This window comes from Dermochelys coriacea, chromosome 8, assembly GCF_009764565.3.
Source record: "Dermochelys coriacea isolate rDerCor1 chromosome 8, rDerCor1.pri.v4, whole genome shotgun sequence".
Taxonomy (NCBI): Eukaryota; Metazoa; Chordata; order Testudines; family Dermochelyidae; genus Dermochelys; species Dermochelys coriacea.
In genome coordinates this window covers 10,566,197-10,584,442 of record NC_050075.1, presented here as the reverse complement: position 1 = coordinate 10,584,442, position 18,246 = coordinate 10,566,197, and the positions used below count along the sequence as shown (strand labels likewise).

Sequence of the window (18,246 nt, the reverse complement as noted above, 5' to 3'; positions counted from 1 at the left end):
GCTTCATATCAAATTGAAGGCACATAAAACCTTGAAATGTTAGTTGATAGAAAACCATAAGTCACGCCTGGATCACTTGAAGGTTCATTAGCCTTCACAAAAGCTTTTGACAAATGGGGCATGAGTTGTGATTAAACCAGGTGCATTTCACACTGTTCTTAAGAAAAATGAAAATAAAAACCCCCACAACACAATGGTGTCATAAGTCTTCTGAAGGGGAAGCATTGTACCTGCCAGCTTTGACAATAGTAAAGAAGACTGTGTGAATTTATTGCACAAAGCAATGCTCTCTCCTTTGTCCCATTGTGGAAGTGCCGATTGGCCAGAGTTCTGTTGCTTGCTCTCATTGTAGAGCAACTCTGGCCAACAACAGGACATTGTTTGAGCTTGTTTCATCTGGCCACTTTCTGAGGTAGAGGGCAAGTTCATGACATTGTGTGTGGCTTTTTAGTTGCAGGTTTAAGTGCAGTTAAGTGGATTTGGGCTGAGGGAAGAGTGACAGTTGAGAAATACCTTAAGCAAGTATATTTGACAAAGCAAGTCAATGTTTTTTCAAAAGAAATGTCCATATTTCATGTTCGTGGGGTTTACATATGTCCTTTACATCTCTAAAATAGGGATAATACTGATCTCTTTTGTAAGGCCCTTTTAAATCTATGGATGAAGAGCACTGTACGAGAGCTACATATTCTTGAGTCAGGAGTAAGTTTCCATATGGGATAAAAATAGCCAATCATGAAGGTAACTCAAGACACCAATCCCAGACTAGAAAACAGTTCTAGAACCATCATGGTAATCTAAAGGAAAGTACTGAATCACAGCTTAAGAAAGAAGATTTTGACTTGGGCCCGCACTACACTAAAATAATTAGGTTGGCATAACTGTCACTCAGGAGTACAAAAAAAAGTCTACACCCCCCAGAGGCATAGTTAAGCTGAACTAAGCCCTGTATAGACAGCACTAGGACAAATGGAAGAATTCTTCCATCAAACCAGCTGCTGCCTCTTCGGGAGCTGGATCCCTCCCTTCAGCACAGGTAGTATCTACATAGAAACACTACAGCTATGCAGCTGCAGTGGCACAGCTGTACCATTTTAAGCATAGACATACCCCCAATAACCCACAAAGCAAAGGTCTAATACTGCACCCATTCATATCAATGGCAGAACGGACATGGACTTTAATGGGAGAGGACCAGCCCATAAGAGAGATAACAGAATGAACAGAAGCATTGGACAGAGTCAATCTATCAGCTCAGGGGCTTGCAAGGCTTAAATGTCAAATAAATAATCCCCAATTGAAACAACAATTTGCTCAAACCTAGTGTACAATCCCCACCAACTGGTGTTTCAGTGTTAGAGCTGCTTTAGCACTAAGCAAAGCCATCATGAGTCTTTCACACAAGACTAAGGAGAGCAAATATCTGGCACCATCACTTGATGGCTTTTGGAAAATTTACTGCACCTTAAGCATGAGCTGCTGAGGTTCCCTTCCTGCTCATTCCAGAACCGCTACTGACACTGGAGAGGAAATTAAATAAGCCTTAAGGAGTTAGTGGAAGCTGCAGGACAGACATCCTGTGTGCTGTGGCTGACATGAGAGTAAGTCATATACAGTGACTTAAGCAAGAGTAATATGAATGGAAAATATATTTCCACAGCAGTATCAAATGGTCATAGTGTGGTGCACACTCACCCTAAAACATCCCCTGGAAGCAGGGCATGATGTCTCAAGGATCTTCATCTCCCACACCTCCTGCTGGTTATTTGCCTTTGGGAGCCAGTCAGTCCCCCAGTTGAGAAGCTGCCGTGTTAGATAACAAAAGCTCAAACCAACATTCAAAAAGTCTCTCAACCACTCTGCCCTTCTTCTGGGCTCTGTCTTCAACCTCCTTCTTAGCAAGCCACAGTTTTCCTCACTAGCTCTAGCAGCAAGCACTGGCCCCTTAGACTGCATCTCTCTGACATTCCTGTTCTCCTACAGACCCTGGTACCAGCCCCATCAGAGGAACTCCTGTGGTTCCTTCCTTCAGGCTGAACTCTTTCCCCTTTGATGAAGCCAGGTATCTACTAAGTTTTCACCTGATGCCTCCCAGACCCACCTCTATGGCCGAGAAGCAACTGATTAGTTCCATCTATTGCACCTGTACTGTAAATAATTGGCTATTAACCCCTTTCCAGCCCATTATGGGGTTTCATCCCATCCAAGGCAGATTTAAAGTAACAGAGCTGCAGGATACATTTCCCTCTGGAAGCTGGCATGCACCTACAGCTGCTTTTAGCCTAGAATTAGAGCTGAGCAAATAACTCACCCTGTATTAATTATTTGGTGTATTTCAACATTTTTTATTGTTCATTAATGGTCTGAGAAAATTGCAAAATTGTGAAGTATTACAGTTAGTTTGAATTATTTGTGAATTTCTTCCATGAACAATTCAGTTGCTTTATTCACAAATTACTCTGTTTATGTACATAAATCATCCAGTTAGGAAACAGAACCAGCACCATGTGACTTACATAATTAACCCACATGGCTCTAAGTACTAATTGTAAAATCAAGTATATATAACAAAATTTGCTTTTAGCAAATTGACTAAATTAAACATTCACTTTTCACATGCAGTTATGTGTCTGTGGAAGGCAAGTGGAAAAGGATCATGAACATGATTGACCAGAAATTCAAATGAAAATATTCATGGCTGTTCTTTCTCCCCTCCCGCTCCAGTCAGCAAGTCACTCAGCTCTGGTTACAGCATATCAGCAGTTAACTCAAAACCTACCAGGTAGAAAATAGGAAAATGTAATGTTGGATAGCATGAGTGTCCTGTAATGCACCAATTATTAAACAATGTATCAATTTTTTAAAAAATTAAAAGGTAGCAATAGCACAGGAATCTGAATGAAACTAGCAAATGGATTTAAAATATGTGGAGTGTAAGAGAAGCTTTTATTTAGTTAGGGTCAGATTATAGTCGCTTTACTCACAGGCTCAATCCCTCAGTGACTGCCTTGCATACATCAAGATCAGCTAAGCATTTTCTCCTTTTTGATACTTATCGACCCTTTGTATCTTGTAATGTCTATCCATCACTATGCTGTAATTAGATAGTTTTACATTCGGTAAAAGAAAAGACTATGACAGGGAAAAGAGTCTTTCATTTAAAGAAAGCATGTGGGATGGAAAAGCTGTTTAATATTAGCATGGTATAGCCACTTGATTTACAGGCATTGGTACTACTCTTTCCATTTTCTTCAAGGAAATGCCTGTCTACATATGGGGCCCATGCTGTCAGCAGGAAGGAGTACTGTGCTAAGGATCATAACTCCAGAGGAAAGCTTCGTGATTAACTCGGTGCCACTGTGTTGCAAAAGCTGCATGGTCAAAGTGCAGATAAGCTGTAAAAACTCTGTCAGGTCTGTAACATTTTTGCCACAGGGAATTTTTGCCAGTGGTAATTAACGTGAAATGAAATATCTGGGGCCAGATCCTCAACTTGTGCAAACTGATAGCTCCATTTAAATTAACGGAGCAATGACAATTCTTAACATCGGAGGATCTTGCCCCTGGATTCAGAACTAGAAGTTTAAAGGCTGCATTTGCTCATAATGTACAATGGCAAAATAAAGAATGTTTTAAGCACTTAAGTGGAGGGGTGCTGAGACCATTCTGAGATAATTTGTATTCAAAAGTATTCCCAGATTAAAAAAGGGCATCATTTCGTACAGCAATATCTTATCTTTAGCTATCAGAACATTTGTTTACTTGTATGTGCACAGAAAGCCACACTACACAAAGTGGGCTGCAGTACACAGTATTTCAAAATTGTGCATATGCTTCATTTTCTCCAGAGATCCTAAATGATGTGTCAAATGCATTATCTCAATCATATTCCCGATATCCTAGAGAAGCAAAGGATGAACAAAACATGGTCATTCGCATCACGAATTGCACTGGGGCATCAAGGAAATGAGTGTTTCTTTGCAATATTTGATGTTTTGCTGTAAATAGCTAATTACTTTTGTATAAAGGATATCAAGTTTGAGAATGGTATATTTATAGAGTACTAATTGAATGACCAACACACAATTTTAGAACAGTAGTTCCTTTTTCTTGTGCATTTGATTAGGGAAGTTAAACCATATGGTTGAAGTGGTGATCGCAGTCTCTATTGACAGTGAAATTAACTTTGTGGGACACTAAGAAATACCACCCTGTTGGAAGTAAATTAAAATCCATGAATGAAATATTATTGCACCGTCTAATTTATCAACACATTTCATCCTATATTAAAGTGCCATATGCCTCAGCGCACATTCAGGGCAAGCCATTATAGGTGCCTGAAATAGTGCAAAAGCAAGACTTCATACAGTTGTTTAGTAGTACAGTAAAAGCTTTGTTATCCGGCATATTGGGCGAATGGGGGGGGGGGGGGAGTGCCAATTAATCAAAAAATCAAATTAACTGAGAGTTATGCTTACCAATGGAAAACCAATTTTTCAAAGGATTAGAATACAATAAAATGATTAAGTATAAAATAGTATACAGGTATTCACCAATCCAGTAGTAGTACTGCACTGCAGAATGGTTGGTTTCTGGAAGCACTTAGGTGTATACAGGTAAAGTTTCTATAAAGTAGGTTATCTTATGACATTACATATCACTATGGGCAGCACATGGCGTATACCCAGATCACTAAAAATACACTTAACACTAAAGCTATACTGAACATAATTTAATCTTTCTTTGATGATTCAGAAGGCACTTCAGGGTCTTGCAGTGCCTCAGGGTCATTATCATCAACATCAGTTATTGTAGATGTCGAAGGTGTAGGAGATTGGGCTGAATCTGTAATAACCCTGTGACATACCCTGGAAGCTGCTTTTTAAAAATAAATAAATAAATAAATCCCTGATATCAGCTTGCTTACTTGTCTTCTGCCTCTTTTGCATAAAAGAGTGCAGAATGTGCAATCACACATCCTCCTGGGCAGTATACTAGTCCCAGTTACCAGACTGAAGATTTGTATTGGGAGATATCAGAAATGCTGGTTACTAGAGCATTCCGGTTGATAAAGTGCTGGATAACACAGCTTTTACTGTAGTATCAAATAAGTGTACATCATTGTAAATGGTAGAGGACAAGATATGTAACTATTTAAATCTGCTGTATAAATAAGAGTCCATTTATAAAATAGAGCATAGAAACAGAGGAAGACTTGAGAGCTGTGGAAAAATACAGGAGAGGGATGAAGCTGGGATTGATTATGTAATAGTTTAAAAGGGGTTCACTTTTATAAACCAGTAGAAGATAACAAGAGAGATGTGAAGACAGTGGCTTCTGTTCTTTAAAAGAGATGCCCTAGTTCAACCAGAAGTTATTGAGCTTCATTAAGGAATTATTGGGTGAAATGCTATGGTTTATATTATGCTGGAAGTCAGATAAGATTATTGTTACGGTGTTGCAATCTAATATTTTCAGTATTGCCAGCTTCAAGAGCTCAAAAATCCTGAGTCGGACCCCCAAAAATCAAGAGATGGGCCCAAAAGTTTAGACATTTAGAAAAAGAAAAAAAAATTATACTCTGTTTTCTAGGTCAGTCTCTTGATGTTTGAACTCCCCTGCTCATCTCCAGGGTGTGTGCATGTGACAATTAGTGCTGGCTGGATACAGTTATTTTGGTCCCCGCTGCAGGAGCTCTCGCCCCCACATTTGCCCCTCTCCTGTCCAACAATTAATCCTGTCCCCCATCAGTTCTGTCCCCACCCAACCCCCCTCAATTCATCCCCCAACCCCCATCACCCCATTAGTTCAGCCCACCCAACCCATCGACCCCCACCACTCTCAGTTCACCCTCCCAGCACTCCTCATATGCTCAGAACCCACCATCAACACAGCCCTTCCCCATCCCATCAGCCTCGACCCTCCTCACTTCAGTCCCCAGGCCAGAGTTCAGCCCTCCCAGTCTCAGCTCTGCTTCTCTTGGGAGTCTTCATCTTCCCACGGCTGAAAAAAAAAAAAATCCTGACATTTAAGAGTTCTTTTGCAAGATCATGAGTGAGGCTTAATTTTACTTAGAAATCACATCTCTCGTGATAAATTCATGAGAGTTGGCATATCTGTTTCTTGTGGCTGTAAATTGCAATTACGAATATGTACCCACAATTATTTTCATCTGTAGTTTAGATCAAATAGATAGGTAAAATCCCAGTTTGAACCTACACATTCAGGATTTAGGGACAAATTTGCAAGCGAGGTAGCAGCCTGGGCTTAGCTTCCTATATCATGTAAATTCTTTTGAAAATTTGGCCCTTATACATCTAACAACTAAGCCTGCAGATGCAAATAATTGTAGGTGCAAAATTGCTCGAATAAATGAATCTCTTCAGGGACAAATCCTCTTTCCATCTTTTCTAGCTATTTAGATTGTGAGCACTTCAGGAAGGCACCTGCTCTGTATATTTGCCTGTAAATCACCTCGTACACTTTGATTGCAATATAAATAATAATGTTGATTTCATTAACATTTTAGTAAACATGGATTCACATACCACTGTGTACTAGAGCTGAGAGAAATTTGGAATTTCCATCCCACAAGAAATTGACATGTTAACGTGTTTTCATCCCAAAATGGGACAAAGCTGAAATGTTGAAGTTTTCTGCAGAATGGGAATTCCCCAAAAATTCAGCTCAGAAGTGTTGAAACATTTTGACATTTCCAAACTTTAAATGGTTCGTTTCACTTTGTTGAAAAAATGACCCAAAATATTTTGTTTCAAGTCATTTCAATATTAAACTATTTGTCTGCTCTGCATTGCCTTATGGGAGTTGTAGTTCCAGCCCCCATTCCCTCTTGTGGGCTAGGATCCTTAAATGCACTACCAATCCCATAATGCACCCAGAGGCATGTGTCTTCTATGATGCACCACACAACTTGGTCAAACGAAAATCAATGCATTGCCATATGGAAAATGTAGTGCTCCAGAGAGCCCAGGTTTTAGGAGAGACTGGGAGCTGAAAGTACTCCCATTTAAAGCAGAGTGCAACAGGGAAATGAAATTAGGATTTTGTTGAACAGATTCAAAACAAAGCATTTTGGATCAGTTCAAAAAATAAAATATTCCAATTTGAGTTAAACAGGCTGGAAATTAAGTATTTCATTTCAATTTTCCTGATGGGAAAAAAAAATCAAAATTTTCCTGCAGAAAATTTCAATTTTGCAGAAACTGCATTTTCCATTGGAAACTCATTCTGATAGAATGTTCCTGACCAGCACTGATATGTACATTATTAGAATCCATTTTACTGAGGAAGTAACTCATCTCTGATTTACCAGAGACTTGTCACTGTTAAAAGATGTTAGGCAACATACACAATAAAGGAATGTGACACTAGAACAGAGTAGACTTTGTTTGCTAATATTTCATCTGACAGTCACTAAAAATCCTGGAACAGGATTTCTTCATTGCCCTATGCACCATTATAATTAATGTGCTGAAACAGTACTCTGTGCATCTTTGAAAAAGCAAAAAAACTTGTTCAGTTTTTTCTTCAGACACATTTGTCTGTGTATTGATTTGATTTCCAATTAGCAAGCAATTATGGTATAGAAACATTCCTAGCACCAAACTGACAAAGGCATACGTACACTGTAAATATAAATAAATTGGCCAACTAATCTAGGGATCTCTGGATCTGATTCCTAGGGATCTTAGGAAATTTTGGGTATGAGGCCTTAAGGTACGCAACAAGTTTTCTAAACATTTTTACTTTTAATCTAAAAAGAGCTATCCTGTTGCAATATTTATTATGGGCAAATTGTTTAGCCTTGTCCTCTGATTTTATGAGCTCACTTTGGTACATGCAGCTGAGGACACTCACATCAGTGGCTATACAAAATACAAGTCTGGCTGAAAAATCTGGCCCAATATGTTTTGGCATCATAAATACTGTGACAACTCAGACTTGGTGGCTGCCAATCCCTTACGATAGTAGGCCTCAGTTACTCCGGCTCTAAAAGTCTACCCTTCTATCACGGGGGGGGGGGGGGGGGGGGGGAGGGCAGGGAATTTCCACTAGCATGTTCTATCACCCACATCAAAGAATGTCACTCAGCTGGCATCCAAAATACAATTTTGGCATTGCATGTGTTAAAACAGTGGGAAAAGAGACAGTCAAGTTAGTGAAAAGAAAAATCAGAGATCACAGAATAGAGAGATGGCAATTACTTTAGACCCAGATTCAGCACGATATTTAAGCATGTGTCTATTTTAAGCATGTGTGTTGTCCCAATGAACTCAGCGAGTACACTAATGTGCTTGAATTACCATGCTGAATTGGTAATTCTGAATGCTAAAGTAATGCTTGGGGATCTAAGCGTGGTGTTTGGAAAGAAAGTGGTTAGGTAATGAATGCAAAATTAATTTATTTAATTCTGCTGAAACCATCCATATCCTCAGTGGCAGGAGGAAAGCTAAGGTCACATCTGCTATTTCTCTTGGCACCTATTTTGTCAGAGAGTAGAACATGGTGGACAATGATTCTTCATATAGAAATCCAAAAAAGTTAGCTCTCTGTTGATTTCCTTTTTTCCTTCACTCTTTGCACACTGCCCAATTTTCTTTCAGCACCTTGGCAATTGTCCAGATGACAAATTTGATCAAGAGAGAGTGAAGCTTCACAAGCATTTGCAAGGTTTCTCATCTGCAGTTGTTTGTTCTCTACTTACTAGACCTGGTCAGGGATATTCTGACAAGTCTCTTTTTCAGAAAGTGACCTTTCCTTGAAATCAACACTGTTCACAAGAAAGTCTGTTTTGAAGAATCTCTTGATTTGACAATTTCAAAACTTTTTTCTCTCTCTCTTTTTTTTTTTAAGATTGTTTTGACATTTTCAAAATGAAATTTTTGGTTCAAAATGACTTTTTGTTTAGAAATGTTTGTTTGTACCTTTTAAGAAGGTTTAAAAAAATTAAAGGGTCAAAATCAAAATGTTTTGAGTGACCTGATCTGAAAATTTTTTCAGATTATCGGTCCGTGAAAAATTAACAAGATTTCAACTTTTTAGCCCAATTCAGGATGGGAAAAAATTTCAAACTCTCAGAGGCTCAGGAAAACCATTTCCTGCTCAGCTCTATTTTACTGACTCTTATATAAGCAGTGTACAGCTAACCCCTGTGATGCAGAAAATAAGGAGCTGGGGTAGCTTGAAAGAATAAATATTTGAAGCCTGCATTTATAGAAGTATCTAATGGACACAGAGCTGTAACCAACTCCTCGTACAGAAAAGAAGCCGCCTCAGATATCGCTATCACTTTCTGCTTCAGAGGAAAATCCAGCTGTTTGAAGTATCACCTGTTGGATGAGGAGCGAGAGCATGCTTTTGGTTAGTGGAAAATAAGATATTTCATGGAGTCTGGAAGCAGCTGTCAAACTTGGCTGCCTGATGCCGGCAAACCTGGTGAAACACAAAACCAGTGTAACGGGATCCCTACAGGGCCCTCCTGGCTCCTGCCCCCGCTGGGCTGAGAAAGTTACACAGAGACCTTGGAGCAGTGCTCACCTGGTGCTTTTATTTACAGGTTGTGTTCCCACCACCTTTCCACCCTACACATAGTCCCCTTACAGTCCACGAGCAGGGGAGAAGGGGCAAGCTATCTCTCTCTGCTTCCCCTCACTGCCTTTCCTCTACTGCAGCTTACAGCCTGTCCAGCTCCCCCCCTGCTGCCTCCTTCCCTTGGGGCTTTTCTCCGGCCCCAGCCTGATGAGGCAGCAGCTGTTCCAGCTTTCCCAATCAGAGCCGGGTGATCTACCAGCTCCAATTCACCTCCCTTAATTGGAGCTAGAGCAACAGAGGGTTGGCTAAGCAGTTTTTTGCATAGCACCCTGTCACACGCCTCCCGCCTTTCTCCGAACCACCCAGTTCGACCATACAGGTCCCTTCTTCCCCCCTTCTAATGGGTGGGGTTCTACTGGGGAGGCCTTCATCTTTTGGGTGACCTGCTGGGGCTTCCTTGCAGGGTTCAGCCATCCCCCATCTGCAGCAAGTACATCACGTGGGGGGTGGGCCACCCCCTAGTGCTGCTTCCGCCCAGAGGTCATCACACCAGTCATACCCCTCGGTGCGCTCCTTCACCTTGAACAGGGATTCAGGATTGGCCCCAGCTTCCTCCTGGGCACCCAGGACCTCAATTGCCAAGACCCCTGAAGCAGGATTTGGGCCTTGTCTCCTAGGGGTCTGCCTACAGAGAGTTCTGTTGGGCCCACTGGCTCTGCTGAGAGCCCTTGGGTGGATACTCCCTCCCTATCTTTTTTCTCTCCTTTTCCTTGTCCCGTCCTTCCTGACTCGAGCTCTGTTGTCTAGGGCTTTCTATTTCCAAGACCTCTTTCCCCTTCCTCAATGGGTCTCTCTCTCCTCTCATCTTGGGCCTCCTCACCCCATCTCTTTTCCCTCTGGGCCAGGGGTCCCAGTTGGTGCCCACCACCACTGCGTACGGCAGGCCCTCTACCACCCCAACTAGTTTCCAATGGAACTGGCCCCAAACCTCAGGGGTACCTGGGCCATTGGGCACTGCCTTTCATCCCCATGGATGCATCCCAGATTTATTTTGGCCCCAGGAATTATCCAGTGCAGCTTCACTAGCCCCCTCCTTACTAGGGAGCAGGCCAAGGCAGAATCCACTAGACCCCCCTGGGGTCTCCTCCCCCGCTTCACGGGAATGGTGGACAGTTTTTGCCCCTTCCTCCACCCTCCAGAGTTGGTCCACCCACAACATTCTGCAAAGCCGCAGTCCATATCTGGGCAATCCCACTTGCCCACACTGCCAGCGGATGAGTTGCCTGGTCCTAGTGGGAGCTCCCCAATGGGTCACCCGCTTTTTCTCCAGACCCTTCCCATTCAGGGTGTCCCTGGATTTTCTCCCAGTCTTCATCCCTATAGGGGTGCCCCTCCTTCCCTAGGGGTCTGCCTCTACATACTCCTCTATCAGCTTTACCACAGCCTCCACCCGTGCCCGGTTGGTGTTGTCTCACCCATACCCTTGTCCTCTCAGGGGGGCTTCATAAAAATGCGCTCCAGGATGAGCGCATCCATGACCATCTCTACGGTCTGGGCACCAGCTCTCAACCATTGGGTGGCCCAGTCCATTAATTTCTGGGCAAAGGCCAGAGGCCTCAACCCCCCCATCCACTTCACCGCTTGGAAGCAAGAATCTCAGACAAGCCCCCTCATGTAACAGGGTCCCTGCAGGGCCCTCCTGGCTCCTGCCCCCCACTGGGCTGAGAAAGTCACACATAGACCTTGGTGCAGTGCTCACCTGGTGCTTTTATTTACAGGCTGTGTTTCATCTCCCTCTTACAGTCCACCAGCAGGGGTAAGCTATCTCTCTCTGCTTCCCCTCACTGCTTTTCCTCTACTGCATTTTACAGCCTGTCCAGCTCCTCCCAGGTTTCCTTCCCCTGGGGCTTTTCTCCAGCCCCAGCCTGATGAGGCAGCAGCTGTTCCAGCTTTCCCAGTCAGGGCCAGGTGATCTATCCAGCTCCAATTCACCTCCCTTAATTGGAGCTGGAGTGACAGAGGGTTGGCTAAGCTGTTTTCTGCTTAGCACCCTGTCACAACCAGCCATTGTCAATAGGATTAAAACAAAGTGGAGAGGAATAAATCAATGGCATGTGCTGTGTCTGCTGCAAGCCTGGTGATAGCACCTATCTTTCGGAGATGCCGATTGGCCATTATTGGGTGACAGGGAACTCCTTGATAAACTTCTCCTTGCAAACTGATAGGAGGGCTGGGTAGCCTCCTTTTTTGCTGACAATCCTCACTCCCTGAATGGACATGGTTAATCATCCCTGCCAAACATGGTTCAAGGGATAAGTCAGAAGGTTCTTGACCTTCTTGATCTCCACCACACCCAGAGCGAGGCCAACAGGCTGAAACTTCCTCTCCCCCTCCTCCATATAGGGAGGAACTTGCTGGGAGAGGACTATGGAACGCCTTGGTCTCCCAGTGCTCCTTCCCAAAGCAGTATGGCCAGCGGACAGCGGGGAGTGCAGAGAATATCAGAGCCTTCCATAGGACCTGCCATTGGCACTAGACCCACAGAGCCCTCCCCTTCCTCTCTACGCATGGTGGTCAGGAAAAGACTAAAGTCCCTTGTGCTTGATCCCTCCTTTGTCCAAACACACACATTTGCCATACTGCACATGGAGTGTATCACAGCCAAATAGGGAACCTCGTTGTGGGAGTCCCTTGTTAAGAGATAAACACGGCATTAACCATGTACAATAATTTCCTATCACTGCTGCCAGTGAACATCCTCAGAGCAGGCTAATTTTTAATCTTACCTCAACTGTCTCTGGTAGTGTCTGTCATAGAAATGTGTTAGACTAGCTTTTCATGCTGCATATTCTAACAAGCTCTCAAGAATAGAATCCCCAGTCAGCAGTTGTGGGGGAGTGAAAGGGGACCTTTTATTGATCAGCCTAGATTCAAAGTCTATAACTTCCTTCCTCAAGTTCAGCAGACAGACGCTCCTTTCTGCACTGATCGTGGCTGTGAAGTGACAAAGAGACAGCCATGGGCATTCAGAGTAAACGGTAACTCAGCTTCAATGAACTCTCCACCTCACCCTTCACTGCCGGCTTCATAGATGAGGCTCTGACACTATGCAAACCTGACGCTGTTAGAATAGTTCAGAAAACAAAGTAGCTCAGAACGCGGCAATCCCCTTATAGAGAGGAGGCCCTAGTGGCTTTTGAATATTTCTAACACACACACACCTCAGAAAGTTCAGCTAACGCATTCTTCCAGAACATTCTACTGCTAGTGCTAGGGAAAAGCATCTTTGAGGCTGTTTTTTTACCTATTGAGATTTGTGTTTTTAATTCAGCCACTGGTCAGGAGGTTCTGAGCACTGAAACAGCAGGGATGGTCAAATATAGGTCACACCTGCCCTTTTCTTTAACATGGAAATATGGCCTGAGGGGGTGGTATTTATGCTTCATTCTGGTCCATGTGGAGGACTTGGCAGGCTTCTCCATATCATTCAAAATTAGGAACAGCCCTCAGACATCTGGCAAATTGGGCAAAGTTCGGACACCTCTGGCAGAGGGCTGCTGAATTAAAACATTCAGGGCTGATTTATGCCAGTTGAGAATCTGGCTTTGAATGTTTTTAGAATGTTTAGTAGAACTTTCATATATTTTAGTGCTGTTTTAATTCCAGCTGAGCAAATAGTAGAAAAATATTTTCCCTGAAATATTGATTTTGAAAATCAGTTATGGCTATGTTCACAGATCACTAATTCTGAATAACTAATAAACTTGAGGATGTCATAATCCAGTCTGTTCATGGACAATTTGAGAATGATGGTGGGAAAAGGCAAAATTCAGCATATAAAATCATTGGTTGTGAATATTCACTCATTTCTAGTTTCAAGATAATCCCAACATACTACAGCTTCATCGAGGGAACCTAGGACAGGTGTTGCGCAATTTGCTTATGGTCATTCCTCTCTTACTGTCATTTTATAGATTCCTAGATTTTAAGGTCATAAGGAACCATAATAATAATCTAGTCTGACCCCTGGTAAATACAGAACATGAACATGAACTGATCTCTTGTTTCTTCATGGCTTCACTTTGCTTCACTTGTGTAATGTTCTGTCAGGTTCACATTTCATATCATAAAATACAATTCTGTACACAGACTTCAGTCACATTTTACTTCTTTATGTCTTAGATCTCTTTAATATTCCCTTCCAGTGACTTATTACAATAAGCCTAAACTGTATTAAACCTATTCCATATATTGGTCATGTTAGAAATATATATATTCCAGAATAAAAAGGGTCTGTGTGTGTGTGTGTGTGTATAGATAAATAGATAGATAGATAGATATAGATATAGACCACAATAATAATTTTGGTCCAAATGCTATGGGAGAAAACGATTATAGATTCAATCTTCAGAAATATAATAGCAAGTCTTGATTCGTGGGAGCCTGGATTCACTTCTCCATAAGTGCCAGGTGTTTAAAGATAGGCTTAAGGACTACTTGCACACTTTGGGCCTTATTTGCCTCTCAGTTGGGATACATCAATGTGGGAGAGGAAATCAGGCCTTCTATGTTCTCAGAAAATGTTTGAAGTTTTCTATCACGAACTGACCTGCATTCAGACACTACATGCCAATTCCTCTCATTTTTCCCTTGTCCTCCCCACCAGGTACCTTGCCCACCACACATGACCTGCTTCACTGATTGTGTTTAGCAACATGGGACCAAACTTCTTATCCTCAGAACTTTCTAAGGAGAAAGTGTCAATGTGATACTTCCCAGAAAATGACAACAGAATTCTTGTTCAAACCTTGCATAAGCTAATAGTTTTATGAATCTTGGGAAAAGGAGCAATAGCTCGTTAATAACTGAGTAGCAGGGATGGAAAGATTGGGAGTTTTATGCTTCATGTACACTTTATATATAGGCCTCATTTCATAAAGCAGTGGCATTACAACAATCAGTAATAAACATCTGAGTTCTGTCTGCAGAATTAGATGTAAAACTGAAATCCAATATAATGTCTGGTCTAGTTGTAGACTTATGAGACTTTGCTTTCTTATCTTTTATATGCAAGTTTTTCCATTATTTTGCCTTTGTTTTCTTTTCCCTTGTAGAGTAAGCAATGATCTTCTTTCCTGGATGCTGCCTTCATGGTAGGACAGCTAATGTTAGGATTTAGGGTTGAGGGTTTTGTTTGACACTGCTCTAAAGCCTTTATGGTTATTTTAATCTGAAACTCATGTTATGCCCCAGCAAACATTGCTCATAAACAATCCAGTCACTTCAGTTCAGTGTAACTGACATGTGGCAGAAGAAAGCCACCTGCAATCTATAAAAGTATGACGAGGATGGCAATAATTACAGTATAGCTAAAGCAAATATCAATGACAATCCGGACAGTACAAAGCAGTCCCAGGAGGATAAAGGAAGGCAAGGAAAAGAAATTAAAGGGTTCCTCAAAGCTGAAATGAAACTCAAAAGATTCTGAAAATGTGTATGAACAGCTTTAGCTCCAGAATATAAATAGCTTTGCCATCCAGGTTTGAGTAAATCCAGCAGAAGATCCAGTTATCATTTCTCGTTAATGCAAAACATGTGTGTGCATGGAAAGTGCCAAAGAGAAAATATTTGCATGAATTATTATTTTGAAAATAACATAACACTTTCATCTAAAATACTACAGAAACCAAGACTGTAATGATTTGCTAAGTTTACAAGAAAATGAGATAAATGGTTCCACATATATGGTGTATATTTAAATATGCTTAAACGTGCCTATCCAAGGCTCTAGGTTCTTGCACATATATTAGAAGCATGCAAACAAAAGAGCAAATAGCTCTAATCAAAGACTTAACCATTCTCCTGAAAGCCAATCTGCCTCAATCACTCAAAATATAAATTGCCCCTTTAGCACACCAAAAATAGTACGTTCCACAATCAGACAATCCAAACTTTTTACCTTACACCTTCCCGCAAAACCTGGGAATGTAGACAAGCTTTGCAGATAATTACGGTAAGGAACTCACGGACCAAGGTAACAGAGTGAGTTCCAGAGTCACATACCTCCTTACCCCCCCCAAACACCTCCATTTTAACCAGCAGGCTGTTAACCCAAGCACTCCCACTGGCCATCATTGTGTGGTATCATGCTGGGAGAGATGTTGTCTCTCAGCTAGGTATGTAGGTCCCAAACCAGTTCCATCTGGAGCCACAATCTGCACGAGCTTAGTTTCCTAGATAGTCTTGACATGTTTGTACAACAGCACCTAGTACAATGGGATCCTGACCTGGCTTGCCTCTGCATACTACTGTAATATACATGTTTATTAATAATAATAATTAATAATAACTAATGGCAGCTCTATGTAGAGCATACTATATTAATCTGATCTAGAGGTGACAAAAAATGTGTAGCCAAGTCTATCCCCAAAACAAAAGTTTTGAGCCTTCTAAACAAACGCAGATAGAAAAAAGGAAAAACAACCAAATAAACCATCCTGGCCACTTTGTTCTCTAAGCATATCTTAGTAGCTGAGGATCTTAGACCATCCCTAAATCCAATGGTTTAAAAAGTAGATGATCAACCAGAACAACTCATACTCAGGCCTGAAACCAGATTGAACGGGGTCAAGGAAATCTGAGGACTCCAGGTATTACCAGAGTTGTCTCACTACAACCTCCTCACCTGTTTTTCCTAAAAAGGGAGGTTTGAAAGATATCCATGATCAATAGGATTAGGATTATCCATATCATTGATGTTCACTTGAGCACGAGCCCAACAATTTCTTCCTTAATGCCAACCGACACACTGTCCTCCCAAAGAGAGGTGCTGATAATTTCTACAAAGAGCGGGCCACGTATTTCCCCACTGTTTTCACTAACTAGGGAGGGCATATGTCCAACTAGCGGGTGGTAGCCTAAATCCTCCCTGGGATGTCCAGAATTTCAGTGGATGAAACTGAAGAAACAATGGATGAAGCTGAAGAAACTAAAGAATGCTCTGGATTCGTCACCTTCAGATACCATTCTACCATCCCAGAGGCAGGCAGCTTGGCGTAGATCCATACAAACATCTGCAGTTTAAACTTAATTTGTTACCTAGTGGAATCAACCCAGATTGACCGGGCTGACTGTCATTCAGGACAGTTCTGTTGTTCAGTATTTGGTAAACACCGTGGATTAGAAAAAGAAACCTTTCTTCACTTCTTATCCTCTGCATCCATTTTCAAAAAATCTTTATGTTGCAATTGGTCAGTCTATGCAATGTGCTACTAGCACTCACACCATCTTCCTAATCATTTTCACGTGGTGAGTTTGAGTCAACTTATATTTTAAATGATTTTCTTGAGTACATCGTTGAAGTCTGTCTGTAATTGAAAGAGATTATGGATGTTTGAGTGGCTGAGTGGGGGGAAAAAAGAATTTAAAGAAGCTTTTCTTTACCCAATGAGTTTGAGTACTTTATGATGTCTTATTGTTAGCAAATGTTATGGAGCTGTTAAAAGTGCTGAGTAGATACAGCAAAAACAATGCAAGAATATTCTTGCTAATAATTAATTTTTCCAGTATTTCAAGCCCATTGAGAGAGTTTTTATCTAAAAAATTTTGGGATAAGGAAGGAATTTCCCCAACAACATACTTGCAGGAAGTTTTAAGCTATTTCATCTTCTTCTGATTCACTGAGTGGTGTTCATTTTATGATCAAAAGGGCATATTCCATGCAAAGGCAGATTAAGATTTATTGGGGCCCTGGGCACAAAGAACAGTTGGGCCCCCCACTCCCTGGGGGGCCCCCAAATTGGCCAGAGCCTCTGGGCCCATGAGTTAATCCACCACTGATCCCATATGATCAATTTCCTAATAATGCAGGATGGACAGGCATTGGTAAATCTCAGTCCTTCTCATTCATCATCTTCCATATGATGCCTATTAAGACACAAAAGGACTTACCCCAATATATAGTCCTTGAAATCGACCCCATTCAGTCTGCAACAAATCGCTGTGTTTGTCACATAAATGCTTTGGTGATAATTTAAAAATATTACACAGTGCTTTTATGCACTGGTACACACAGATTTTGTTTGATTTTGACCAACTGCTGCAAAAATATAGCAGAATGATTTTTTGTTGGTGATGGCTCCAAGTCTGTGTTGTTGCAAATTCATGCCATGTACTGCTTAGTTGATCATCATTCCTACATCTATAACGTAATAGCCAATAAAATAAGCTGCAAAATTAAAAAAGGCAATTTGACATATGTTAGGTGTACTGATCTGATAGCTTTCTGGCTGCTAATGACAGAACTGCTGTTCTTTCTGTACTGAAAGATTTTCCTGAAGGTAGAATAAGCTGTAGGCAGTGACATCTAGAGCACTGTTAGCTGTGGGGACTTTTAATCTAAATATGTGATGTTAAATGAGCTGTGCAATTTTTTTTGTAAGCAGGCCTGAATCCTGGCACTTGGCAAACACTAAACAGGCAAGTCTGGTTTGTTTATAAATGTGGAACTTTATCCCTGTTTACAGAAAGGGTTAATGAAATTGGTGCCAGCTGTTCAGTGAACCTTGATCAAGTTTCAAGTCATGGCCTCATTTCTAGATCAGGGTGGAAACCTGGATAAAGTGGATGGTTTTACATAGTTAATGACCCAAACATGGGCAAATCTTGGTTACCAAAGAAAAAATTCACTTTACA

General features: G+C 41.5%; 1 long non-coding RNA gene across 1 annotated transcript; it reads right to left on the bottom strand.

Moving 5' to 3' along the window:
• Positions 1 to 2,330: 2,330 nt before the first annotated feature.
• Positions 2,331 to 11,590, bottom strand: LOC119860453. Its single transcript, XR_005294543.2, has 3 exons — positions 11,312 to 11,590; positions 5,930 to 6,003; positions 2,331 to 2,775 (listed from the first exon to the last, which is right to left on the bottom strand). It is a non-coding gene; the product is annotated as an uncharacterized LOC119860453 (long non-coding RNA).
• Between the last annotated feature and the right edge of the window lie 6,656 nt (positions 11,591 to 18,246).